The sequence below is a fragment of the Triturus cristatus genome, chromosome 4_2 (assembly GCF_964204655.1).
Source record: "Triturus cristatus chromosome 4_2, aTriCri1.1, whole genome shotgun sequence".
Lineage (NCBI taxonomy): Eukaryota > Metazoa > Chordata > Amphibia > Caudata > Salamandridae > Triturus > Triturus cristatus.
Window position 1 is genome coordinate 691,182,735 of NC_140586.1, and position 27,528 is coordinate 691,210,262.

Sequence of the window (27,528 nt, forward strand, 5' to 3'; positions counted from 1 at the left end):
ACATAAGGACTATGGATTATATGAGTTACATAAGAGATATAAAACAGGAAAACATATTGCAAATGTACAAGTGGAGCGAAAGGAGGGAAAAATTGGAAATGTACAAGTTGTAAAGTCACTCAAGGAAGAGATAAAAACAGATAAACTCTTAAATCACATAGGAATGGTAGTAAGTACAAAGGTCTACTACATATACTAGTGGTTAGAGCGCTTTACAAAAGGACCAGTAACATTACATAAGGACTTCGGAGTACATGAGTTACATAAAAGATACAGACAGAACAACTCTAAAATCGCAAAAGAACAGTAGTCAGTACATACGCCTACTACAGATACTAGAGGTTAGAGTTGCATATATAAGTTGAAGATTCACTCAAGGAGAAGAAACAAACAGGAAAAACTCTAAAGTTAAATAAGAACAGTAATAAATAATTATGTCTACTACAGATTCTAGTGGATAGAATTACATATATACAAGTTGCAAAACAACACTCAAGATTACTTTTAAAAAGCGAATAGGGTTGGACAATTATATATTACAAATTTACAGAGCATGGCATTTGCAAGAGTATCAGCGAGAAACAAGTAAGAAAAGCAGATAGAAACAGGAAAGAGAGAGAGCGAGAGAGAAAACGGAGATGGGACCAGAAGTAGAAACAATAGTCACAAACAGGGAGCATATCCGTGGAGAAGGAGGATGACCGAGAGGTCGCCCAGCTGGAGACCAGTGGGGACAGAGGAACAGACCACGTTCGCAAGATGGCGCATGAAGGACAAGAGCGACAGCAAGAGACGGTCCCAAAATGGCAGGCGCACACGAGTCCCAGTCCAAGAGTTAGGAGTGCCAAGTCCGAAGAAAGCCAGGGAGCCGACCCAACGGAGGAGGAACAAGAAGGGGGGAGGTGCCAGACAGTCAGGGGGGCAGGCAGTCTCCGAAGCACAGCTGTGCTGTCCATGTGCACAGGACCTGGGCAGAGGGGGGCAACAATGTCCGATCCATTCTCCCAGGTAAAAGAGAGACCGACACACTCCAGAGCAACATTAGCCCTCCTCACCCACTGCCGGTGTTCAGCGGACCCTAGTTGCGGGCGGGACTGCCAATACATCCACAGATGGAAGGACTGCTTCCGTTGGCCTTCCTGGGGCGACCTCCTTGACTCCGCTGCTCAGATATCTGGGTTGCTACTCACTTTCACATCAGGATACAGCTTTTATGGTGCCGTGATATCCCTCGGGATGACTGTCACACATAGTAAATACAAATACAAGTTGTAGAAAGCAAGGAAATGCAATCAGCAGGAAGAATCTGTGTCAAGGTACAGAAACAAGTTGCATAAATAACTGAAATAGCAGATTATTTTTGAGTCAGCATTAAGCCACTTAACAAAGCTGAACACCGACTTGTAAATAAGGCTCCCTTTCACGCCACACTTAGCGGGAAAGGGGTGTGCAATGGGTGTAAGGGTGGGCGTTTCGTCGCAACACCCATTGATTTTGACACTGCCTCATATTTACAAGGGTGGCGTAAATAGGAGGCAGCGCCAAAATTAAGACCAGGGAAAACCTGGTCTTAACATGGCAACATTTTTATGTGTGCTGCATTGTGCAGCACACATAGAAACAGCAAATTGCCATGAATGATTGTTTATGTGCAGGAATGTGTCCCTTCCTGCACATAAACAATAATTTAAAAAATTATGATTTGCAACTTCTATGTATACTGCCCAATGCAGCACACAGAAGTTACAAATCACCATTCTAGATTGTGTATGTGCAGAAAGGGACACCTTCCTGCACATATACAATCATTCTCTCAATGCAGGTACCCTTGCACTATGGTGCAAGGGTGCCTGCATTGGCGCTAGGCAGCTGAACTTAATGCCAGCACAGGGAGAAACACAGGGGCGCACCGTATTATTGTAAATATGGCCTTCCATGCATTTCTAAAGTGACATAGCAAGTTGTCAGCAATTTTGGAGCTAACACGCACTCTGCCACTTTCTTATACATATGCCTCGAGAATTCTGGGATATGACATATAATTTGATGTTCTGAAAACAAATAAATACAGTGTCAGTGTCAGTAGTGAAGAAATGCTACCAGAACCGTAGGTCTGAGCAGGGTAGGGTGATGTAATGTCTGGACACAACCAGGCCTGTTTTTTGGCTGTGCAATCTTGCGAGAGCAAGAAGCGAATGCCAGAAGCAGATTCCCTATGCCATCAGAGCCCTGCAACCACCGGACAATGGATGTAACACCAGGTGATAACAGTACCCAGGTGTGGTGTCTTATAAATAAAAGAACGCTGGAACACTTATAGTAACTAGGCTGGCAGAATATACACCAGGGGAAAGGGTAAGTGGAGAAAAAACACACAGGATGACACCCTTGGGTTTTATTCGAGGAGTCTGCATTAGTTCTCTCCATTGCAGATTCCATAGTGTTGTTTTGTGTCTATAATAATAATGCAATACCTTTTAGGATCTTTACCTCTAAGGCATTTACATGATCATAATAAATAGAACATAAATTAATAGTGTATGTTTTTACCTGGTACATCCCACTTTCCTACTAGAACCTAGTAGCTGCAACCCTAAACGCAGTGTAAATCCTGGAAATTGAAACAAACACAAAACAGTGTTTTAGGAAGGACTCCGAACAACACCACACATAGAACACCACAATAACCCTCACTATTTACCTAACAAATAAAAAAACTAAACTCAAAGGCAGATAAAAAAATTAACGGAATTACATCATTCTTTCAATGTCTCGCAAAACCCCAAATCAATATGAGAAGGGATTGAGTGATGCTCCAAAGAGCGCCAGAGAAAGTCTTTAGAAATGATTGTTCTACTATTTTAAACCACTGTACTTTAGTGGGAATAACCACTTATCATTGTCTTTTCCTTCTTTTGCAGAGTATACATATCACCATCTATGACGGTTATGAAGTCACAGCACTGAACGGTGAGTGTATGTCCAACAACACATTTCAGACATGCACCTTATCTACTTATAAGAGCAGTTAGCTGTTGATAAAACCTCTTGCCTCCTTTGCTTCCTGTAGGCTTGCAGAAATGACAAGAGTATCAGGAGCAGCAAACGCCAAGCATCCACCGCCAAAAATGAGGCTCCAGATCCGCTGCAGTGTCAGGAAATCAGGAGAAAACAACACTGTGAAGCTAAGGTAAGAATACATTGATTTCTTTCCACTAATTATGGGCAAGGCGGGCTTCTTGAGTGCAGCCTTTATACTGCTGCACCCGAGAATACCGACAGTAACTAGCACCTCTTCCAGGAGGCCAGGCTGATGCAGGGAAACATGGAAGACTATATCGCGTTCCCTGCATCCGCCCCTTCCTCACTTCCTGGCTGTAATCTGTTCGGGGTGTGCTGCCTGAGGAGAACAACTAGACAATGTTCTTCAAATGTCTGTTCATTGAAAAGATAGTGGACCTTTCTCTCTGCAAAACGTACCGCCACTGAAACGTGGATAGTGTTGTAGAGTTACGTGCTGGGCCATATTGTCTAAAGTTTAATTTTATTCATTTCATCTTCTGACTACCACTTACTCATTTGGTCATCCGATGGATCTTGTTCTGTGCTGAAAGGGACTGGAATATTTGGAGGATAGGCAATTAACAAATGAGGACCAGATAAATGCTACATATCGTTTTATACTCAACTCACACTGGAAACTCACAAGTAATGATTACCAGTCACGTAAATGTACCCCTGTTGTATCGTGGGGGGGGGTGCGTCCGATTCCTGACGCTGGCCACCCGGGTCCCCGCACGTGGTAAAGGAAGACTCGTGACACCGGGTGTAGTTTGTTCGTCACTGCTGCCGCGGCGGTTCGGCGGACGTGCATCAGTGACGTAGTATTTATTAAGCGTTACATCACACGTGACCTGACGCGCACGCCGCTGCGTGTCGCGTCAGTCTGACTATCGCGACACTACATTCCTCCCCAACACACAAACAAAAAACCAATTACAGCTCCACAGCTATTACTCCATCTTTTAAACCCAAACTTATCAATACCACGGTGGCCATCGTCTCTGTGCCGACCATGTGCAATTCTAGAACATTTCAAACAAATCAAAACAGTCTTACTTGACGTAGTCTCGTAGACGACGGGAGGGCTCTGGATGAGGCCTCAAGTCATATCGTGGTTCCCCACAGTCTGGAACGCTGCCCCGGCCCCTACTCGCAGAGTCACCACCTGCACCGTCGTCTCTCTCCGCAGGCATGCCAGCGTCCGTTGGCAGCAGGGTCTCTGGCTGATGGCTGTGCTGCGGTGCGACACCTCCCTGACTTACAGAGTCTGTTCCTCCGCTTGCCTGGTCCACATGTTCCGCAGGTTCCAGGCATCTCTCCTCTCGCGGGGGGTCCCTCGTGGGGCTGGGCTGGGGCCTTTCCTCGGCCCTCGAGGGCCCTGGGATTCTCTTGAAGAATGAGACGTTCCTGGTTATCTTCTCACCACCTTTCCGGGCTGTCACACACGTGCCCGCGACCTTCTCCACTGTCCATGGTTGTGGCTCAAAGTTTAGACGAAACTTGCCTCCTGGCCTCCGATTTCGTATCAACACCCTGTCACCGGGGGCCAGGCGTGGGGTGACAGCACGCCGTCGGGCATCCACCTGAGCGAACGCTCCACGCCGGCGCTCGTCAATGGCACTGTCGTTGGGAGTTTCCGGCCTCCATTCTGGGTGGTGTGGTATGGTGTCGGTGACGACCCGCCCCATCAGCAGGTGAGCCGGTGCCACTCCTGTAGTAGAGTCGGGCGTCTGGCGATAGCTACGGAGGAATGTGAAGATGGCTAACTCCACCGACTGGTGTTTCTCGTGGGCGATCCGTATCACCTTGTTGAGTGTCCTCATGAAGCGTTCAGCCTCTCCGTTCGCCTGCGGCCATCGGGGTGTGATGCGCCGGTGATGCACTCCCAAGGCCTGAAGGTACGCCGCGAAGTCCTGACTCTGAAATGGTGACCCATTGTCCGTTCTGATTTCCTTGACTATGCCGTGCGTGGCCATGATTTTCTCGAGCTTCGGGATAACTTCCTGGGCACTCAACACAGGTAGGATTTCCACTTCGGGATATTTGGAGTGGTCATCTATGGCAACCAGAGTGTGTCGTCCGTCTGGAAGGCTCCCAAAGTCATCGCTTATCTTGGACCACGGACTCCGGGTCGAGGTTCCATCACGACAGGGGCTGGCCGAGGGGCCTCCCCTGTGACCTGGCAGGCAGGGCATTCTCGAACGGTGGCTTCTACTAACTCGTCCATGAGCGGGAACCACACTTTGGTTCGGAGGCGGGACTTGGTCTTGACCATACCTTGGTGGCCAACGTGGGCTAGGTCCACCACTCGCTGGGTTAGGGACGCCGGGATGACCAAACGGTGGCCCCTCAACAAGCACCCTGTGCCATCCTCCGTCAGTTCCATTCTTACGTTGTACAGACTCTCCATTACCTGTCTTGCCCTGGGCGTCAAACTCTTCCACTCCTCTCTGGCCCGATTCCATTCGTTGTTTTGGACCGCCGCTTTTGCCCTTTGTAGGCACTCATCTTCGCTGGTAGCCTGGGCCAGGCTGGCCATGGACAGTGGCCGGGGGCACGATCGCGCGGTGATGCAACGGACATACTCTTCTGTTTCAGCCGCCTCTTCCATCTCTTGGGGAGTCGCCTTGCGAGGGTGGCGAGACAGGTAGTCTGCCGGGTTCCAGGCTCCCGGTTGGTATTCGATCTTACAGTTGTAATTTTGCAGTTGCAACATCCATTTTTCGATTCTTGGGGGCGGCTTAGTAGAGGTGCCCGCGAACAAAGATACTAGTGGTTTGTGGTCCGTGGTCACAACAAACGGCTTGCCGTAGACGTACAGGTGGAAATGATGACACCCCCAATGAATAGCGATCGCCTCTTTCTCTATTTGTGAGTACCTCTGCTCAGTCTCTGTAAGCGATCGGCTGGCGAATGCCACTGGGGCCCATTCCGCTGCGCTTGTCTTTCGTTGTAGTAGAACGGCTCCTAGACCAACTGGACCAGCGTCGACAGCAATCTGTGTCAGCTTGGCCGGATCAAAGAATGCTAATGTCGTGGCTTCGGAGAGCGCCTGTTTGATGTTCTCAAACGCTCGGTCGCGATCACTGTCCCAAGTCCAGGGGGTGGACTCCTTGGTGAGCTCTCTTAGGGGCGCCGTGAGGTTCGCCAGGTCCTTAATGAACCGGCCGCAATAGTTTACCATTCCTAAGAAACTCCGCACCTCCGTGATGTTTGCGGGGGCAGCCGCTTCCTTTATGTCCTTGACCTTGTCCGGATCTGGGTTAACGCCGTCGGCCGAGAAGGTGTAGCCAAAGAATTGGATCTTCCTGCACAGGAATTTGCACTTCTCTCGATGCAGGGTAAGGCCTGCGTCTCGTATACGCCACAACACCTGCACCAGCCTCTCATTGTGCTCCGCTATGGTTGTGGCATGCACCATGATGTCATCGCTCACGTTGATCGCTCCAGGGATCCCTGCGATGAGTTCTTGTATTACGTTCTGGAACACCTCCGCAGCGCTCGACACGCCGAAACTCAACCGCGTGTACCTCCGGAGACCTACGTGCGTGGAGAACGTGGTGATGTTCCGGGATGCCTCATCCAGCACGAGTTGGTGGTACCCAGATCGTAGGTCCAGTTTTGAGAACCATTTGGCGCCTGCCATTTCCCCCACAATGTCATCGATGGTCGGCGTGATGTGCCGCTCCCTTTTGATGGCTGCGTTAGGGAGCCTCATGTCCACACAGATTCTAACCGCACCTGGTTGCTTGGGTTTCTTTGCTACTACGATTGGTGACACCCACGGGGTTGGTCCTGACACCTTTTCGATGATTCCCGCTGCTTCCAGCTTCGCCAGTTCGGCTTCGACCAGTGGCCTGAGGTGGAATGCTATGCGGCGATGTCGAAGTGCTATCGGCTGCACGGTGGGGTCAATGTGGAGGTGGACCTCCTTCCCTCGGAACTTGCCTATTCCGTTGAAGATCTCGTCAAAGTCCTCCAAGGTGTGGTGTATCGACTCCTGGTGTACCCCGAAGGCGAACGTTACCACTCCCAGATCTTCTGCCGCTCTGCAGCCTAGGAGCATGCCTTGTCCGTCTTCGGTCACATAGATATTTGACGTTATGGACCGCGTCCCATGAGATATCACAGTCCTGAACTTCCCCCGTACCTTCAACGGTTCCTCCTGTCCGTATGCGAACACCGTGATCGCCGATGGCAGCAACGTCGGCTGGGGGTGCATGGATCGGTGCATCGCCGCGGCCATGATATTGATGCTGGCCCCAGTGTCTACAACTGTTGTGACCTCTTGCGAACCCACTCGGATGCTGCATTGCGGCAGCCTCCTAGTCCTGCGTATTGCCGTGCATATCATGTGTACTCTGTGTATCACCTTTTCTTCCTCTTCGTCGTCGTCCATGTCGCTGGCAACCGGGCCTCCTTCCTCAACCGTGTTTACGGTCTGGCGGGGCTTTCGGAACTTCTTCGACCGGCACACTTTCTCAAAGTGGTTGAACCGTCCACAGGCCATGCACTTCCTCCCTCGTGCCGGGCACTCTGTCGAGGCGTGGGGTGGCCCACCGCAGTACCCGCAGGACTTGGGCTGGTCTTGGGCGGCCGGGCCTGGTCCGCGTCAGGGCCATCTCTGTTTAGGTTTGACCGCTACCGCATTGACCGGCTCCGTCTTCACTGGCACTTGCAGGGCCGCCTCCATGTGCGCAGCGCGCACTTTCGATAGTTCTTTCGTCCGGCCCATTGTCAGTATGTCTGCTAGGGGCTTGCCTGATTCCTCTAGGATCCTTTCCCTCAGTTTGACAGACGCACACCCCTGTATTATCTGGCCTCTTATCTCCTCCGTCTCATCCCGAAACCCGCAGGTGGCCGCCAGGTTCTTGAGACGAGCGTGGAATTTGTCGAGCGACTCCTCAGGCGATTGGCGCGCTTGGCGGAAAACGAAGCGTTCGTAGTCGCGGTTCGCCATTGGTTCGAAGTACTCGTTGAGCGCCGCTATTAGTGTGATGTGCGTCTTGGGGGTCTTTTCCGCAAGCGTCTTCACTATGTTGTGAATTTCTTTTCCTCCCAGGTGTATTATCATTGCGCGTTTTTGATCCTTGTGGACCTTCGTGGCCTCGAAGAAGATACGCACTCTGTCCTCCCAGTCTCTCCATCGCGCTGCTACTGCGGATGGGGACCCCTCCACCGAGAATGGTTCGATCGGCGGAATGTTCGCCATGTCTTTTGCACGTGTACTGCCTGTCTCAGGCGGGGCCTTCTGCGCGTGTGCTGCGTGTGTTGGGCGAGACCCACGTGTGCTGCTGGTGCCGGGCGAGACCTCCTCTTATTCACGGCTTCGAGGGCGCCCAGATGGCAGGGTCTGCTCCCAGGCCGAGTGCGGCCTTCCCCGTGGTCAGAGGATGACCTGTCACTCTCCCCCCCGTGACCTTCTGGGCCTCTGCAGCGGGGCGCGGCGATTCTCCTCGTCCTCCCCGGTTGTCCTCTAGACAGGCCAAGCATGCAGCCTCCCCCTTTAAGAATGTGAGGGAGCAGGAGCTCACCGGCAGTCCAGGCAGGAGGCAGGAGGCTGACGGGCGCTCCGCGCGCTTCAGGCAGGCAGGCCAGGGGCGGGGCGCACGTGTAGGGCAGCGCGCTGAGGCCGGGAAACACAGTTGACGCCTCCAGCGGAGCAGCCGCCAATCAGGAGCGCTCCAACGCGCAGATCTGCACCGTCGCAGCGCCGGAGAACAGGGACAGCCACACGTCTCCGCGGGGCACGAGCACCGCGAGCCGGGAATGCTCGACGGCCGCCACACCACCGGAGCGCAGGCAACGGAACGCGAGGGCACGCCCACCCTCGTCGCCAGTTTGTTGTATCGTGGGGGGGGTGCGTCCGATTCCTGACGCTGGCCACCCGGGTCCCCGCACGTGGTAAAGGAAGACTCGTGACACCGGGTGTAGTTTGTTCGTCACTGCTGCCGCGGCGGTTCGGCCGACGTGCATCAGTGACGTAGTATTTATTAAGCGTTACATCACACGTGACCTGACGCGCACGCCGCTGCGTGTCGCGTCAGTCTGACTATCGCGACACTACATACCCCCAATAAATAATGAGTCAGAATCAGCACTGTTCGTTTTAAATCTGAGAGAGTTATTATTACTTTAAATGAATAACATACAATCCAAAATTAAGCTAATTCAAGTTTAATAAAGCATTAACAATACTCTTCAAGATCCAGAGATGTAATGCTTGATCGTCCTCAGCCAGGGGAGATTGATTAACCAATGGATTCTGATCAATAGGTAATCAGCTGAGTATCATACAAACTATTCGGAGAGTTCAGTTGTTCCAAGTGACCAGTTCCATTTCAATAAAGACAGGAAATCGGTCTCTGTTCATTGGTGTCACAACAGTATGACGTTAACCCTTTCGGCTGAAAAGGTTCCACCATGCTAGCATACCAGCAAGCAGCAGAACGCAGTATTACATCACAGTTCGCGTTGTTCCTGGAAGTTCAAATTGTCAGTCTCCGTGTTTCAAGGTGGGTAAGCAAGTCTCTCACAAGCAGTTCCGAAAGCTGAGCAATTATACTCCATTAGGTACAGGGTAACACCCCTTGACATCACTGAACTTGTCAGACCACTCTGTCCCGTTAGTCATCTTCAATGGGATGAGATGATGTAGTAAGTAATAACTATACAATTCTGGAAGAATTAAGTAATGCATAATGTGCAATTTCCTTAGAATCATTTTAGGTTTACTCAAATGAACAACGTGGCACTCAGAAAATAGACAACTTTATGCTCTCATCCTTTGTCTGCTAGTTTCTCAAGCATCTGTTCCATCATGTAACAGTTTTTGTTGCACATTCCATCAGACTGTGCTACAAATGTCAAAGAAAGCAATTGAAAGTTAGAGCACTTTACAAAACGTTCCCATAGGCTTCAGACTATTCAGTTCATAAGTTCACATTTGGAAAAAGAAGCAGGATTTGAGGCCTACATGAAATACAACCTATTCACAATGAATTAAGCTAAAATGTGAATCTTGCGTTGCATAGCAGGGTATTAATCTCTCAAACAGGTGCATTAATAAACATTGCAATCAATTCATGTAAGTATAGGGTACTCATAAAAGTTTGAAAATGTCACTGTCACTCATATATATTTTTATAAGTTTCCTTGTACATCATATGTTAGCCAAAAACTCATATTTAATAGTACGTACAGCAAAAGAAAGGTTTACAAAATGCAATTTTGCTAAACTCAAAACTTCTTTTCTTTTTTCATTTTCTGTGCACATGTTACATAATTTAATGTACTATTTACCTCGAATACATAAAATGTTCAATACTCACATATGAATTCTTAGTTACTGTTTTTATCACATCATCTAATCACAATATCACACGTTTGGAGCGGGTGAGAAACATTATAGCTTCTTGAAAGACTTTGCTCTGTGCCACAATAAGACTTTCTCACATATTAGCACAGTAGGTCTCTGGGAGACCACTCACACACAACAACAGTCTGCTGCTGGTTGCAGACACAATGTGAGTGCACCAAGCACAAGGTATTGTACTTCAGCTTTCCCTTGTGTCTTGACTATTGATTTGCATATGAGGCTTACATGGGCACATTTCTTATAATGGGTGTATAATGTATAATAGGTAATTCTTTGGCATACAATAGGTATAGAGGTGCACCCAATTGTATCAGCTAGCATGTAGGGGATGTTTAGGCACATGGCATTGAATCCCAGACTAACACTCTATGCCGGGTTTGCATTATAATTGCAATACAAACCCTGCACAAAGCATTGCAGTAGTATTTCATTTCTAAAACAAATCAGGATTTGCATTGAAAGGATCGCCAAAATACCACAAAGTAGCACTGTGTCACTACTTTGCACTTTTTTGTGTTAAAGGGACGTTTCATGGGTGGTACATGAGCGCTCACCTGATGCCACCCAGGGGTCCAACACAAATCCCTTTCTACTACCAATAGTAGACAGCGATTGGTCCAAAAATGTGTGCCTCCTCAAACCAGATGTAACCGAGGAGAAATGTTTGAATTTCTTCATACTTTTCAAACTTTGCATGTGTGCTGCATTCAATAGGAAACGTACACAGTGGGAAAATTAGTAAAGCATAGTTTTTGTACTGAAAGGCTCCTGAAAAATAAGAGTACCATTAAATTCCTTTCGCTCCAAACTTTTAGTAATCTACACACAGACTGGATATCCAACTCTTCTACTAAACGTTTTAGAAGATATATATATATGCAATTGTCCTTTAGAATACGGTCTGTTCCTTCACAGTAACGTTTAGAAGCACTCATATTCCCATTCTTAAGAGATTAAATAAATGTACAAAGTATAGTTAAAAATGGTATTAAGCAACACATGACTTCAGGATATTCCAAAGCTGAAGAAGGAGAAATAAACTGTGTTTCTAGGTTTTGGAGGACGAGAGGTCCGAGCTACAGAGTTAGAGATAAGTGTTGATGTGAATGTATTATTCAACTTTGTGATTGTAGGTGGAACTGCCTGTGGATTACTTGATTATTGAGCGTAATATAAGAGGTAAAGATGAGAAGGGGTTCCTGGGTAGTCATTTGGGGTCGGTGTGGATGATATGAGTGCTGTTGAGTTTACTGGGCCCTTACTTATTTTCCTACAGTAAATCAATTGGTCCTCCGATGGATCTTGCTCTGTGCTGAGAGGGTTTGGATATTTGGGGAACTGGCAGTTACACAATGAGGATCAGGAATTAGATAACTGTATTTACAAACTCGAAAATAAGCTCAGATAGATCACTCTCAGGAAAATACCGTAGGCATAAAATATGATCTCTACAATCCCAAATCTCCTAAACAAACGTAGACGGTCAAGGATCATACTAACAAGGAGTTATGTTATAGTGATGAGAATATGAGCATCAGGATTTGATGTTCAGAAACTTCCCTCTTGAATTTGTGTTTAGTCATAGGGTAACCCAGAAACTGACTCGCCAAAGACAATGAATCAGAATAGCAAAGTCAAATCAAATTTGATAATTCATTTAGCAGAATAAATAGTAACAATATCATTAAGAAATTTAGCATTCAGATTTGAATTCAGATTAGATTGATTTAATTAAATACCAAAGCTTGGGATTCAGGAAGTTGAGGAAATTCAGAAAGGGACGGTCTATCTCAGCCGAGGTAGGCCCCTCAACACATGCAGCATATGTGTCAGTATGGCTGGGTAGCCAGCTACGCCTTTGACAAAGGTTTGTTCAGGAAAGTTCATCAAATGTCCAAGCAGGCAGTCCAGTCCAACTAGACAGAGATCTCTATTTGTCCGTTGCTGTAAAAGCAATTGCCACAGCATCACAAATTGAACTCCCCACTCTTGCTCTCTCGTTCCACTCGACAACAGAACCCCCTGAAATTTCCTTAGGATAGGCAATTACACTAAGTCAGTTCCAAGGTGACATCTCCTGGCATCACTTCAATTTGTCAGACCACTTAATCGATTGATCAGTTCATATAGGATGAGTTTGATGCACCAGCAAAGAAGACACAAAATCCTGAAGAATAGTTGGATCGATTCTGCAGTTCCTTAAGTTATTCATCACATTGAACAACGCCACATTGAGGAAAGACATAGCAGGTTCAAAAGCACACTTTTCTAGGCAGCTGATTCTAAATTGTTGTGATAATTGTAACCGGTGCACTGTGATGTACAGGAGAAGTTAAAGAAAAAATTATCAATTCAATACTACTGGCAATAGTGTTGAATGTTTCCATAGCCTTTGGTTATTCCAGTCAATTTATTTCACTTTAAGATTGAGGCTTATATGAATCTAAGCTAAAATACAGCAAAGTCATATTAATAATGAATTATGCATTTAAAGGAAAAGCATATACGTTCAAATATATCATTGATGCACTAATAATCATTCCAGTATGGTTGAAATTGATACATGTGAGTATAAGGAACTCAACCAAATGTGTACATCCAACTGTTTTTTTGTTTAAACATTTTCATTATTAATCTAAATCACTAATCTTTATATGTATCTATATATATATATTATCTACTGGCGGTCGCCAGTAGATAGTTATAGTTACAACCTAGTTTCCATAGGAAATCTCAAAATTCTATTTTGAATAACTTTGGCGCCGGTTGACGAATCCTCGCGAAATTATCAAAACAAATGGGGCGCTCCATTCAGCTCCTACCCTGAAAGTCTCGGGGTGATTCGTCAAGGGGCCGAGAAAAAGGGGGGGTCCCAAAACGCGTTTTCCCCATGCATTTTTCCATAGGACTTTAGTCGCAGCTACAGCCCGAACGGCTGAACAGAATTACGTGAAATTTGGCAGAGAGGTAGACATAAGGTCAAGGAAGTGCCTTTTGCAGGTCTGGTGTAAATCTGTTCAGTATTTCCTGAGAAAATAGCATTTAAAAGCATATCAATATCTATACGCGCGCAGCGTGCACGCACTGAGCGCGCACCCTGCCGTGCGCGAGCGCAATTCTGATTGGTTGTTAGATGTCGGTAAACATTCGAATCGGTCGAAACCAGGAAGTGTCGGCCGCCATTTTGTCTCTCGCAGTCTGAGTGGGTGAAAAAAAACATGCGGAGAACGTGAAAAGGGGGCAGAGTGGACAGTTCCTGACCCCCTAGCCTTGGTCAGGGGGTCACAGAAGGACCCCCAAGGGAGAAAAAAACATTTTTTTTTTTGTAAAAATCGCGAGGTGCGCGCACTGCGCGCGCACGCCACGCACAGCGAACGGTGGGTGCTCGGTTCGCGAAGCACACCAAGCACCCACAGCGCACACACGGTGCGCAAAACGCACCGTGCGCGCACTGTGCGCGCACTGTGAAAAACCTGAAAAATGAATAAATTAATAAATACATAACTTAGCATTTAAAAAACCGTACAAATTCACTGAAAAAACCATAGGTTTCACACACGTTATAGTTACGAACTAGCATTTAAAAAACCTTGCAAATTCATTTAAAAACCATAGGTTTCACACATGTTATAGTTAGCTGGACATTTCACTCGTAAAAAACCAATGAAATTCCCCCGTTATAGTTAGTGCAGGCAACTATAGCTCACGCGACCGCAATCCTCTGCTGATGACGTCAGATATTACATCACTGATGACATATGTGTCTTTATGAAAAATAAATATTTGTAATACATGTATAGCTAAAGATTAATGGAATATCTGACGTCATCAGCAGAGGATTGCGGTCGCGTGAGTTATAGTTGCCTGCACTAACTATAACGGGGGAATTTCATTGGTTTTTTACGAGTGAAATGTCCAGCTAACTATAACATGTGTGAAACCTATGGTTTTTTAAGTGAATATATATATATATATATATATATATATATATATATTTCTTCACTAAAAATAAACATAGGTTTCAGGCACGTTATAGTTAGAAATTTGCATTTACAAAACTTTAGAAAATCACTGAATAAACCATAGGTTTTAGGGAAAGTTATAGTTAGTTGGACATTTCACTCATACAAAACCAGAGAAATTCCACCATTATAGTTAGTTCAGCTAACTATAACTCGCGCCCCCGCAATGCACTACTGATGACGTCACATATTACATCACTAATGACATGGTCAGTGACATCACTGATGACATCTCAAATGACATCACTGATGACATCATCCATGTGATAATTTGATGCATCTTCTCACACTCTAATATAACCTTTGAGACACCCACTCTAAATTACAGACTGCCATTCTCAAAACCATAGACACTCCAACACCAATAACTACATACCCACTCTCTGATTCTTAGGTTTACACACACATCTACTCACTCATCCGTACAGTCACTCATACTTATGGTCACTCAGTACAGGACAATCATATGCACTCATACACCTATATAGACACTCACACATCGCCACTTATCCATAGAGGTACTCACGCACCTAGTCAGTCATGCAAATAATTTATCACACTGCCATTTACTCACCTATACAGTTATACACACACCAGCTCACTTACTCATACAAATACTAGCACATTTTACGCTCTTATACAATCACTGATACAAGCACACATTCATCCATACAGCCACTCTCACAATCACACACTCTCACTTATAGCCATTTATATACTCCGAAACACATATATACTGCCTTTCACATATGTAGTTACTCACACATGTACCACTGAGATATACATTCACTCACTAACACACCCATACACACACTCAGGTACCTATACAGACACTCAGACAATCAATCAATAACCCATATAGACACTCATGTAGCTATTCACAAACCCATGCAGCCGCTTACACACCAACAGACAGATGAATACAGACATTCACACAGTTTAGTCACTAACCCATGCATTCAGTAAGATACGTTTAATCACTCACTTATAGACTCAGTGAAGCACCTACTAAATCATCCATTCAGACACTTATACACCCACTCATTCTTCAATATGCCTTTCCCTATATATATTAAACATATTTAAACTTTACAGAAACACACAGTCACTGGATGATGTCATCAGTGATGTCAACAGTGATGTCATCAGCAGTGCATTGCGGGGGCGCGAGTTATAGTTAGCTGAACTAACTATAACGGGGAAATTTCTCTGGTCTTCTACGAGTGAAATGTCCAACTAACTCTAACTTTCCCTAAAACCTATGGTTTATTCAGTGAATTTCTAAAGTTCTGTAAATGCAAATTTCTAACTATAACGTGCCTGAAACCTATGTTTTTTTTCAGTGAATATATATATATAACTTTCCCCTAAACCTATGGTTTTTTCAGTGAAAGTATATACATATATATATATGTATATACTAATATGGGAGAAACCAGTCCGTTCTCAGTGTTGATGGCTTTGAATGTTTAAAAGAACCAATGAGCCTGCCCGACGATTGTAAGCATTTGACAAAGACTCGTTAGAGTTGAAACGCGTTATGCATTCTGTCTGCTGAGATTAAAAACTATACGAAGCACTGATGGTGTGGCCTGCATTGCGTTACTAAAGAGTGCGCCTTTTCGTTTGGAATATTGAAGGTGTCTGGCGCACCTTGAAGGGCCCCGACCCGAGAGGCTGTGGCGCCCCTCACGTCAGAATTTCATTTGGAGTATATATATATATATATATATATATATATATATATATATATTCAAACACAGGTAGCCCAGTAAGCCGCACACGAGTCAGAGAGAAGGTTTACCAGCCTTTAATAAACGGTGTGGAAAGAAGCAACAGTCAGTGCAATTGGCAGCCTCTCCTCCGCCTTACGCGTTTCGAGTTCATCTCTTCATCAGAGGCGCTTCGGGAAAGGTTCGCGCTCAGCTGGCAGTTCCTCCCTTTTTAAATCACGCTTCCTGTTTGCGTTGCAAGTTCTTATGGGAGTTGTGGTGCCAGTATTCTCCACCTCAATAACGGTGCGCTGATCACTGCCGCAAATCAAGCCCTAACATGGGCCCTGGCCTAGGCTTCCTTCCTCTATCCGACCTCTCTGCTCCACATTAGAAGTGTAAAATCTGCTTCCGTGGCCCCCCGGGGATCATGGGGTGGTGCTGGCTTGGCGGATGGGCGTCCGCCTCATCAATTCAAACACAGGTAGCCCAGTAAGCCGCACACGAGTCAGAGAGAAGGTTTACCAGCCTTTAATAAACGGTGTGGAAAGAAGCATCAGTCAGTGCAATTGGCAGCCTCTCCTCCGCCTTACGCGTTTCGAGCTCATCTCTTCATCAGAGGCGCTTCGGGAAAGGTTCGCGCTCAGCTGGCAGTTCCTCCCTTTTTAAATCACGCTTCCTGTTTGCGTTGCAAGTTCTTATGGGAGTTGTAGTGCCAGTATTCTCCACCTCAATAACGGTGCGCTGATCACTGCCGCAAATCAAGCCCTAACATGGGCCCTGGCCTAGGCTTCCTTCCTCTATCCGACCTCTTTGCTCCACATTAGAAGTGCCTCTGATGAAGAGATGAACTCGAAACGCGTAAGGCGGAGGAGAGGCTGCCAATTGCACTGACTGATGCTTCTTTCCACACCGTTTATTAAAGGCTGGTAAACCTTCTCTCTGACTCGTGTGCGGCTTACTGGGCTACCTGTGTTTGAAATGAAATATATATATATATATATACATACATACAGATAACTTCCAAAAGTGCTGGCTCGCGTGTCACCCCCCCTAAGCGGCTTCAAAAACATTTGTCTCGATGCGCCGCATAAGGGGAGAGAGGATGCAGTATTTTACTGCAGGGGTAACACTGGGTTCCAGTTAGTACATCGACGAAGGTGGGATCGGAAAACTTAAGGTCTACGAGACACACCACTTGGTGTTCGACAGCCCTTCACTTTACGGGTTGCCGCTTGGACTCTATTGACCAGCATGCCTCTGGTCCCATCTTGGAATGCTGGATACACTACAGCTGCAAGTAGGGAGCGGAACAAACACAGAGCCAATGAGAGCGTTACAAGACCCATAACCCCCCCCCCCAGCCAGAGACTCTGCGTGGAAACTGAAACCGGCACTGATGAAAGCAGGAATGCTGAAACGCGTCTGCCTGGCGTTTCCAGAACCCTTTGGACTCTCTGCATGCCTTGTGCCTCCGTGAATATGGAATAAATCCTGGTGTTGCCCTAGCATATGTCGGGCTCATTCTTTTCCCTGAGTGGGCGTTGGACTGTATGTTTTGCCGGTTTGGCACCGGCTACCGACATGCCCTCTCGGTCTGGTGTGACACGCGAGCCAGCACTTTTGGACGTTGTATGTTTCTACAGCGTGTCACCCCCCCAAGCGGCTTCAAAAACATATGTTTCGATGCGCCGCATAAGGGGAGCGAGGATGCAGTAATTTACTGCAGGGGTAACACTGGGTTCCAGTTAGAACATCGACGAAGGTGGGAGCGGAAAACTAAAGGTCTACGAGACACACCACTTGGTGTTCGACAGCCCTTCACTTTACGGGTTGCCGCTTGGACTCTATTGACCAGCATGCCTCTGGTCCCATCTTGGAATGCTGGATGCACTACAGCTGCGAGTAGGGGGCGGAACAAACACAGAGCCAATGAGAGCGTTACAAGACCCATAACACACCCCCCAGCCAGAGACTGCGTGGAAACTGAAACCGGCACTGATGAAAGCAGAAATGCTGAAACGCGTCTGCCTGGCGTTTCCAGAACCCTTTGGACTCTCTGCATGCCTTGTGCCTCCGTGAATATGGAATAAATCCTGGTGTTGCCCTAGCATATGTCGGGCTCATTCTTTTCCCTGAGTGGGCGTTGGACTGTATGTTTTGCCGGTTTGGCACCGGCTACCGACATTCCCTCTCGGTCTGGTGTGACACTCGAGCCAGCACTTTTGGACGTTGTATGTTTCTACAGCGTGTCAACCCCCTAAGCGGCTTCAAAAACATTTGTTTCAATGCGCCGCATAAGGGGAGAGAGGATGCAGTATGTTATTGCAGGGGTAACACTGGGTTCCAGTTAGTACATCGAAGAAGGTGGGATCGGAAAACTAAAGGTCTACGAGACACACCACTTGGTGTTCGACAGCCCTTCACTTTACGGGTTGCCGCTTGGACTCTATTGACCAGCATGCCTCAGGTCCCATCTTGGAATGCTGGATGCACTACAGCTGCGAGTAGGGGGCGGAACAAACACAGAGCCAATGATAGCGTTACAAGACCCATAACACACCCCCCAGCCAGAGACTCTGCGTGGAAACTGAAACCGGCACTGATGAAAGCAGGAATGCTGAAACGCGTCTGCCTGGCGTTTCCAGAACCCTTTGGACTCTCTGCATGCCTTGTGCCTCCGTGATTATGGAATAAATCCTGGTGTTGCCCTAGCATATGTCGGGCTCATTCTTTTCCCTGAGTGGGTTTTGGACTGTATGTTTTGCCGGTTTGGCACCGGCTACCGACATGCCCTCTCGGTCTGGTGTGACACGCGAGCCAGCAATTCTGGACGTTGTATGTTTCTACAGCGTGTCACCCCCCCTAAGCGGCTTCAAAAACATTTGTTTCGATGCGCCGCATAAGGGGAGAGAGGATGCAGTATTTTACTGCAGGGGTAACACTGGGTTCCAGTTAGTACATCAACGAAGGTGGGATCGGAAAACTAAAGGTCTACGAGACACACCACTTGGTGTTCGACAGCCCTTCACTTTACGGGTTGCCGCTTGGACTCTATTGACCAGCATGCCTCTGGTCCCATTTTGGAATGCTGGATGCACTACAGCTGCGAGTAGGGGGCGGAACAAACACAGAGCCAATGAGAGCGTTACAAGACCCATAACACACCCCCCAGCCAGAGACTCTGCGTGGAAACTGAAACCGGCACTGATGAAAGCAGGAATGCTGAAACGCGACTGCCTGGCGTTTCCAGAACCCTTTGGACTCTCTGCATGCCTTGTGCCTCCGTGAATATGGAATAAATCCTGGTGTTGCCCTAGCATATGTCGGGCTCATTCTTTTCCCTGAGTGGGCGTTGGACTGTATATATATACATATATATATATGAACAAACACCATAGTTCCCACTATCATTTCCTCCAGATCGGAAGGCAAAAATTGGGACACGGACTCCAAGGTAGGTGCGTGGTTTTCTTTTTGTATTTTTCAAGCAGATAGATGCTTCGGCATGGCGGCATATAGATATATATATATATATATATATATATTCACTGAAAAAACCATAGGTTTCAGTGGCGTTATAGTTAGCTGGACTTTTCACTCGTACAAAACCATTGAAATTCCCCCGTTATAGTTAGTTCAGCTAACTATAACTCATGCACCCGCAATGCACTGCTGATGACGTCACATATTACATCACTCATGACATGGTCAGTGACATCACTCATGACATCACTGAATAGCTGAACTAACTATAACGGGGGAATTTCAATGGTTTTGTACGAGTGAAAAGTCCAGCGAACTATAACGCCCCTGAAACCTATGGTGTATTTCTAAGGTTTTTTAAATGCTAATTCCTAACTATAACGTGCCTAAAACCTATGGTTTTTCAGTGAATTTCAAAGGTTTTTTAAATGCTAATTTCTAACTATGCCTACAGAGATAGGACATGTGAAGAAAGAAGAAAAAACGCACCGAAAGAAAAAAAAGAAATGCAGAAAGAAGCAACAGAAGTCCTCAAAGACGAAGAAAAGTGCAGGAAGAAGGATAACGTGCAGAAAGAACAAACAGAAGAGCAGAAAGAAGCCTTGTTGCAAAATCATCCTGTTCCCTCAACTTTTTCAGACGGATACTGGTGGTAACTGAGTCTGACTAACCAGTCCTAGAGACAGTGCTATGTTAAAAGACACTCAGAATACAGTGAAAACACCTACATACAGTAGGGAACACTATGCGTTGGGGTCCCCCTGTGATCAGCATGACCTCCTCTGTAAGCCCCTAGTATATAATAGTCCATCGGATTAAAACTACCTCTTAAAACTTGCCACAGGGCGTGTTTGCACACGTCACCTCAGGCCCCGTCCCCTCACTTCCCCACTGTGTAAACACGCCCTGTGGCCATTTTACGTTGGGAGATTAAGTCCCCTTGAATCCTGCGGGTCCCTAGGGTCCAACTAGACCACTAGGTACCTCCAGTAAGCGCCACAGAGCTGCGTTGCAGAGAGATGTAAAAAGGGGCACGGCTCAGACCACCTCTCTGCAACGCAGCGGAGTGATGCTTACTGGAAGCACCTGGTGGGCTAGTTGGCCCCCAGGGTCCCTCAAGATTGAAGGGGAATTATTTCCCCAACTTAAAATGCGCCACAGGGCTTGTTTGCACACGTTAACTCAGGCCCCGTCCCCTCCATTCACCACTGTGTAAACACGCCCTGTGGCCGTTTTTAGTTGGGAGATTACGTTCATTTGAATCGTGAGGGTCCCTAGGGTCCAACTAGCCCACTAGGTACCTCCAGTATGCGCCACAGAGCTGCGTTGCAGAGAGGTGTAAAAACTGGCACGGCCTGGACCACCTCTCTGCAATGCAGCTCAGTGGCGCTTACTGAAAGCACCTGGTGGGCTAGTTAGCCCCCAGGGGCCCTCAGGATTGAAGGGCAATTATTTCCCCAACTTAAAACGCGCCACAGGGCTTGTTTGCACACGTTAACTCAGGCCCCGTCCCCTCCCTTCACCACTGTGTAAACACACCCTGTGGCCGTTTTTAGTTGGGAGATTAAGTTAATTTGAATCCTGAGGGTCCCTAGTGTCCAACTAGCCCACTAGGTACCTCCAGTATGCGCCACAGAGCTGCGTTGCAGAGAGGAGTAAAAAGTGGCACAGCCTGGACCACCTCTCTGCAACACAGCTCAGTGGCGCTTACTGGAAGCACCTGGTGGGCTAGTTAGCCCCCAGGGGCCCTCAGGATTGAAGGGGAATTATTTCCCCAACTTAAAACGCGCCATAGGGCGTGTTTGCACACGTCACCTCAGGCCCCGTCCCCTCCCTTCACCACCATGTAAACGCACCCTGTGGCCGTTCTAAGTTGAGAGATTAAGTCCCCTTGAATCCTAAGGGTCCCTAGGGTCAAACTAGCCCACTAGGTACCTCCAGTAAGCGCCACAGAGCTGCGTTGCATAGAGGTGTAAAAAGGGGCGTGGCCTCAGAACACCTGTCTGCAACGCAGCTCCCTGGCGCACACTGGAGATACCTGTTGGGCTAGTTGGCCCTCAGGGACCCTCAGTATTGAAGGGGAATTAATTCCCCAACTTACAACTGGCCAGGGGGCGCGCTTGCAGAGTGCTGCAAGGAGGGGGCGTGGCCTCCAGCGCGATGCCGGTCTTTTATTTATTTTATTTTTTTAAGAAGGAGGGCTGTGTGGCCCCCCTTCTTTTTCTAATTTACTGGCCCTGGGGACCCCATCCCCCAGGGCCTGCACCCTAATTTTTTTTGTTGATCGCCCCCGGGGACCCCAACCCCCGGGTAATGGCTTTTTTAAAATTTAAATTCTTTAGGAGGGGGCTGCGTTGCCCCCCCTCCTCAGGCCGGCCTTTGTTTTTTATTATTTTAAAAATATATATATTTATAGAAACACCTAGGACATGCTGGACAAACCATATGTACCTATCACCATGACGATTTGCGTGATAATCATTAAAAGGCGACTATGCATAGAATGAATCCACAAGGAATGCATTTACACCGCTAGTGAAGCTCTGACGTGTCTGATGCCCTACCGTGCCTAATCCCGGCGCCCCCGCCGGTGGGTACTCTCCAAGTAGACACCCTTGTCGTTTATTTATACAAACATGGATAGCTATTGACGGGCACATTTAATATACACGCACACCAAGCCATTCAAAGGGGATTCAACAAATATTCGACCAAACTAGAACAAGAAACCCCCCTCACGGTTAATAAAAAACACATCCACCGCCGGATGTGTAATACTTTTTATTTTACACTCTGGAAAGGAGACGAACCTCACTTGAGAGTCACAGCGTGCTCCTGGCTGAGCCCAATGCTGTGTTACACCCACCAGTGCCCGCCGATTGCCTCACACCTCTGTGTTGTATTCCACCAGCTAGTGCGTATGTTATGACACTCTCTAGCCCATGTGCACTGTAACACCACCCCATGAATATATGTCATGCCACACTTGCCTTCGCACGGGTTATATTGCCCCATCTAACGTGCCTTCCTCGATGTGTATGTTATAACGCACAGCACTATGCCTAACATATTACAATCTGGGATCCATATCTTTGTCACAGTCTATATGCAACGTTACACTCCCCAGCACATATTTTATATTACAACTTTAGAGACTAGTTATGTTACACAACACTGCCCAGTGCATATTCACTCCAAGGCGCATATCGCATAGCACGCGCTAGTGCCTGTGCTATCTCGCGCTCTCCAATAAATCTGTCATTGCACACAATGTATTGCATATTATATTTCACGCCCCGGTTCATCTTATATCACACTTTTTGGTGCCTAGTTTATACCATATACTACATCTAGTTTTCATTTTCAATCGTGCTCTCAGGACTATGTTCTATATAACACTGCGTCCACCTACCCTTTTCACGGGCATTACATTTTGCGATGGGGGTGGAACGTCAGGGGGTGATTTTGCCAAGTGAGCCCGGAGTCACAGTCACAAACGTCCTCTTCTTCCTGAATAAAAGTGATATTATGCTGCATACTTGTTCATATTTTAAGTAGTTCGCACAGACACACATTTTAAAAACAATAAAGTTTCTGAACAGTTAGCTTGCTGCCCCATCCACCTCCTCCCTATCCTCTGTTGTCTGAATCCATGGACTAGCCTCCTCCCTTCTGCCATGCATGGTCTTATGTGCTGCCACTGCCCTCCATTTAGCATGATGTACCAGTCCACTCCTCCTGCCCTCCATTGCCCAATTCTATGGCCCATCATTGACCTCCTGCTTAGCCTCTGTGCTTAGCTTGCTGCCCCTATTCTCCTTCTCCCTGCCCTCCGATGTCTTTGTGCATGCCCCTGCTCCATCCTTTTTTCCCATATGTTCCATGGACCTGCCACTCCTATCTACTCTGAGTGTTCTGTTGAGCTGCCACTTCCCTCCCACCTGCCTAGCATCGTCAGATGACTGTAACCTGTCCCTGCCACCTCCACCCTGCCTGTCCACATGCCATGCCCCTATCCCCTTCCTCCTGTCCTCAATGGTCCATTTTACTGCCACACCCTTCTGCCCTCCCTGATCTGTTATGCTGCAACTGCTCCTCCTGCCTGCCCAGTGCGGTCTGTTGTGAGGCCCCTTCCCCTGAACTCTCTTGTCTGTGCCCAGGTCCTGACCCTCCCTTCTATCCTCCATGGTCCTTTGTGCATGCCCCTGCACCCTCCTTCTTGCCCATCATAGCCATTGTGCTGCCACTAACCCTCCTGCTTGCCATGCATGGTCTTCTGTGCTGCCATGGCCCCTCCCACCTTCCCTGTGTGGTCAGCTAGCTGCCCCTGACCCCCACCCACCTTCCCTCCATGGTCTGTGTGTATGCCACCATAGTCTCATTGTTGCTCTCCATGTTGTGTCTTGTTTCTAGTGACCATCCTGCCTGACCTCCATGGTCATCTTGCTGCTCCTGCCCTGCCACCTTGCCCCCAGGCCTCTATTTCCATGTGCAGACCCCCTATTCCCTCCCTCCTGGCTTGTCTGTTCCATTGTAATATCCCTGATCCGTCCCTCCTGCCCTTTATGGTCTGTTATGCTGCAGCTTTCTGTCCATTATGGTCAGCTAGCTACCATTGCCTCTTTCCCATCTGTTCTCTGTTGTCCATGTGCATAGTCCTGTCCCCTCCCTATTGCTTTCTATGGATTGTTGTGCTGCACTCCCGTCCCGCATGCGCTGTGTGGTGTATTGTGCTGCTGCAAACCCTGATGCCTGCCCTGTAGGGTCAGTTTGTTGCACCTCTCCATGTCCCTCCTGTCCTCTGTTATCGGAGTCCAGGCCCTCCCAATTCCTCCTGCCTACCATGATTCAATGTACCATACTTGCGAACATTTTGAACTTGGTAAGATGGAGATTTTGAAAAAAAACTGGGGTCTTGATTTTCCCCTTTGAGTTACATTGAAAAAGAGGAGATTGTAGACAGGAGACAGATCAAACAAAGCCAATTTGAGCTTAAAAACATTGGACGTTTCGTGGCTGAAACGGGTCTGTTGGCATGTATGGTTGTACAACCACTGCCTCTTCCTTCTGCCCACAATGGTCTATTTTATTGCACAGCCTCTCTTGCCAGTCCTGTATTGTTGGTTTGTTGCCCCTGCCCCCCTTTCCACTGCCCTCCATAGTCTGTTGCGCTGCCACTGCCCTTCCTGCCTGCCCAGTGTGGTCAAATTGTTGCCTCTGCACTCTCCTACCTGCCTTCAATTTTCAGAGTCCGTGCCCCTGGCCTCTGCCTCTCAACAGTATCCCAATGAACAACTAGATTGCTAACATTCTATATTTATTACAAAAGTGTGGAACGCGTGACGTCATCTTGATGTGATCAAAACTGTAATACCTAGAGTATTTCCCTTAGAAATTACATATATGAGAGGGTCTTATTTGCATAAAAATTATGGTTAGTGCTCTAAAAAACTAAAATGAGGACATATTTTCTGAGTTTTCAAATAGCGACAAAGAACTTTTAAATTATTTGTAATCTTTATGTTTTTTTATCCAGTTGACCACTTGATTAAATGTTGCACAATGGCGAGAGGATGTGGTGTTACTTCCAGAGCTGCAGACTTTGCAACTGGGGAACCAGGTTGGAGTTTCTGCTTCAGCTCAACATTCTGTGATTGTGGTCAAATCACTTAATCTCCCCATGTCTACAACCAAAATGAATTTGATCTTGTGTGATGTAACCAATGCTCATGTAAAGCATTCCAATACCTGACAAGTCTGCACTATATAAAACTGCAAATACACAAAAATAAGTGTTTTGCACACTTCTGTCATTGGGCTACATGTGGGCTACATCTGGCTGATATTTGTGCTGCATTTAGGCTCTTTTGTGTCTGGTGGCCATCTTCGGAGATTTATTTGTTATGAAGTTTCCTAATTTCCTCATTTACTGCAGTCTCCTCAGTAGGAAATGCTTTCAGTTTTTTACTTTGATTCCATCAAGAAGGTATTCAGATATGTCACACATTTGCCATAAATTCTGAATGTTAGCACTCTAGTTGCTCATTAGATCACTGTAGTAAAGCTACTGCTCACCACGGAAGTCTGCTGCTGGTATTAAAAGTGCATGTCTCAGTCTGCATATCAGAATTTTTTAATGAAATAGAAAAGGATTTGAGAAGTCACTCAAAATGTCCCCTAATTTTTCTTTCTTCAGCACTAATCATAATTTCTATGGCAAAATGAACCCCCTCATTGTGTTCCTTTTTAAATTAAATGTTTTAAGTGTTACCAGTTTATTCCAATCAAGATGGCTTCAGGTGTGCCATACTTTTGTCATAAGTAAGACAGTAAGCGCTCTAGTTGTTCTTAGGAACACTCTGGGACATTCTGTCATTAGGCTATACTTGGGCTACATCTGGGTGATATTTGGGCTACATTTGGGCTCTTTTGTTATGAAGTTTCCTAATTTCCTCATTTACTGCAGTCTCCTCAGTGGGAATACTTTCAGTTTTTTATTTTTGTTCCATCAAGAAGGCATTCAGATGTGTCACACATTTGCCATAAATTCTGAATGTTAGCACTCTAGTTGCTCATTAGATCACTGTAGTAAAGCTACTGCTCACCAGGGAAGTCTGCTGCTGGTATTCAAAGTGCATGTTTCAGTCTGCATGTCAGAATTTTTTTATGACATAGAAGAGGATTTGAGAAGTCAAAATGTGCCCTAATTTTTCTTTCTGCAGCACTAATCAGAATTTCTATGGCAAAATGAATCCCATCATTGTGTTCCTTTGTAAATTAAATGTTTTAAGTGTTACCACTTTATTCTATTCAAGATGGCTTCAGGTGTGCCATACCTTTGTCATAAGTAAGACTGTTAGTGCTCTAGTTGTTCTTTAGAACACTCTGGGAAGCTGCAGTAGAACACAAAGGAATCAACTGACAGTCTCTGCCCTTGTTGGATGTACATATTTTACTGAGAATGTCAGACTTCATTCTCACATAACTGAGAAAGATAATGTGAATATACAGAAAATATGCTCTCAGTTAGCTTATAGATCACCTTCCAAACCTCTGTGGGAAAAGCATGAGAAAATAGTTTTCTCTCAAACATGATTCATGATATCACAGCAGAAGGCTTTTTCACATGGTAAAATCACCTTAGAACACACCACAATTCCTAAAATGAGTATGGTACCATCAACAAATGATTTATAATGTAACTAAAGTCTTAAAACCTTCTATTAACTGCAATGCTTTTTAATGAGGTGCTATCATGTATATTGGTCCCAAGATGGCTGCCAACACTTCCTGGATGAAGTGCTGACAGCCAATCAGATCTCACGATGAGATGTGTGGTTAGGCTCCGCCCAGATATATATGTGATTTTACTTTTGATTTTCTCAGGAACTACTGAACGGATTTACACCATTTAAGCAAAAGGCACATGCCTGACCTGAGGACTACCTCTTTGCCAAATTTCAAGTAATTCTGTTCAGCCGTTCGGGCTGTACCTTCGACTAAAGGTCCTATGGGAAAATGCATGGGGAAAACGCGTTTTGGGACCCCCCTTTTTTCTCAGCCCCCGCTTGACGAATCACCCCGAGACTTTCAGGGTAGGAGCTGAGCAGAGCGCCCCATTAGTTTTGAAAATTTCACGAAGATAAGTCAACCGGTGCCAAAGTTATTCAAAATAGAATTTTCAGATTTCCTATGGGAACTCGGTCCTAACTATAACTATCTACTGGCGACCGCCAGTAGATTATATATATATATATATATATATATATATATATATATATATATATATATATATATATATATATATATATATATATATATATATATATATATATATATATATATATATATTCATTGAAAAAACCAG

The 27,528-nt window shown here is 46.4% G+C and overlaps 1 long non-coding RNA gene across 2 annotated transcripts in view; it reads left to right on the forward strand.

Annotated features, from left to right (window-relative positions):
- LOC146834905 (uncharacterized) overlaps window positions 1–27,528 on the forward strand; it is a 139,472-nt gene that overhangs the window by 26,464 nt on the left and 85,480 nt on the right. For both annotated transcript variants that reach the window (XR_014960352.1, XR_014960351.1), the window contains exons 2-3: window positions 2,922–2,970; window positions 3,071–3,190. This is a non-coding gene — a long non-coding RNA (uncharacterized LOC146834905). The remainder of the gene's footprint in view (window positions 1–2,921; window positions 2,971–3,070; window positions 3,191–27,528) is intronic.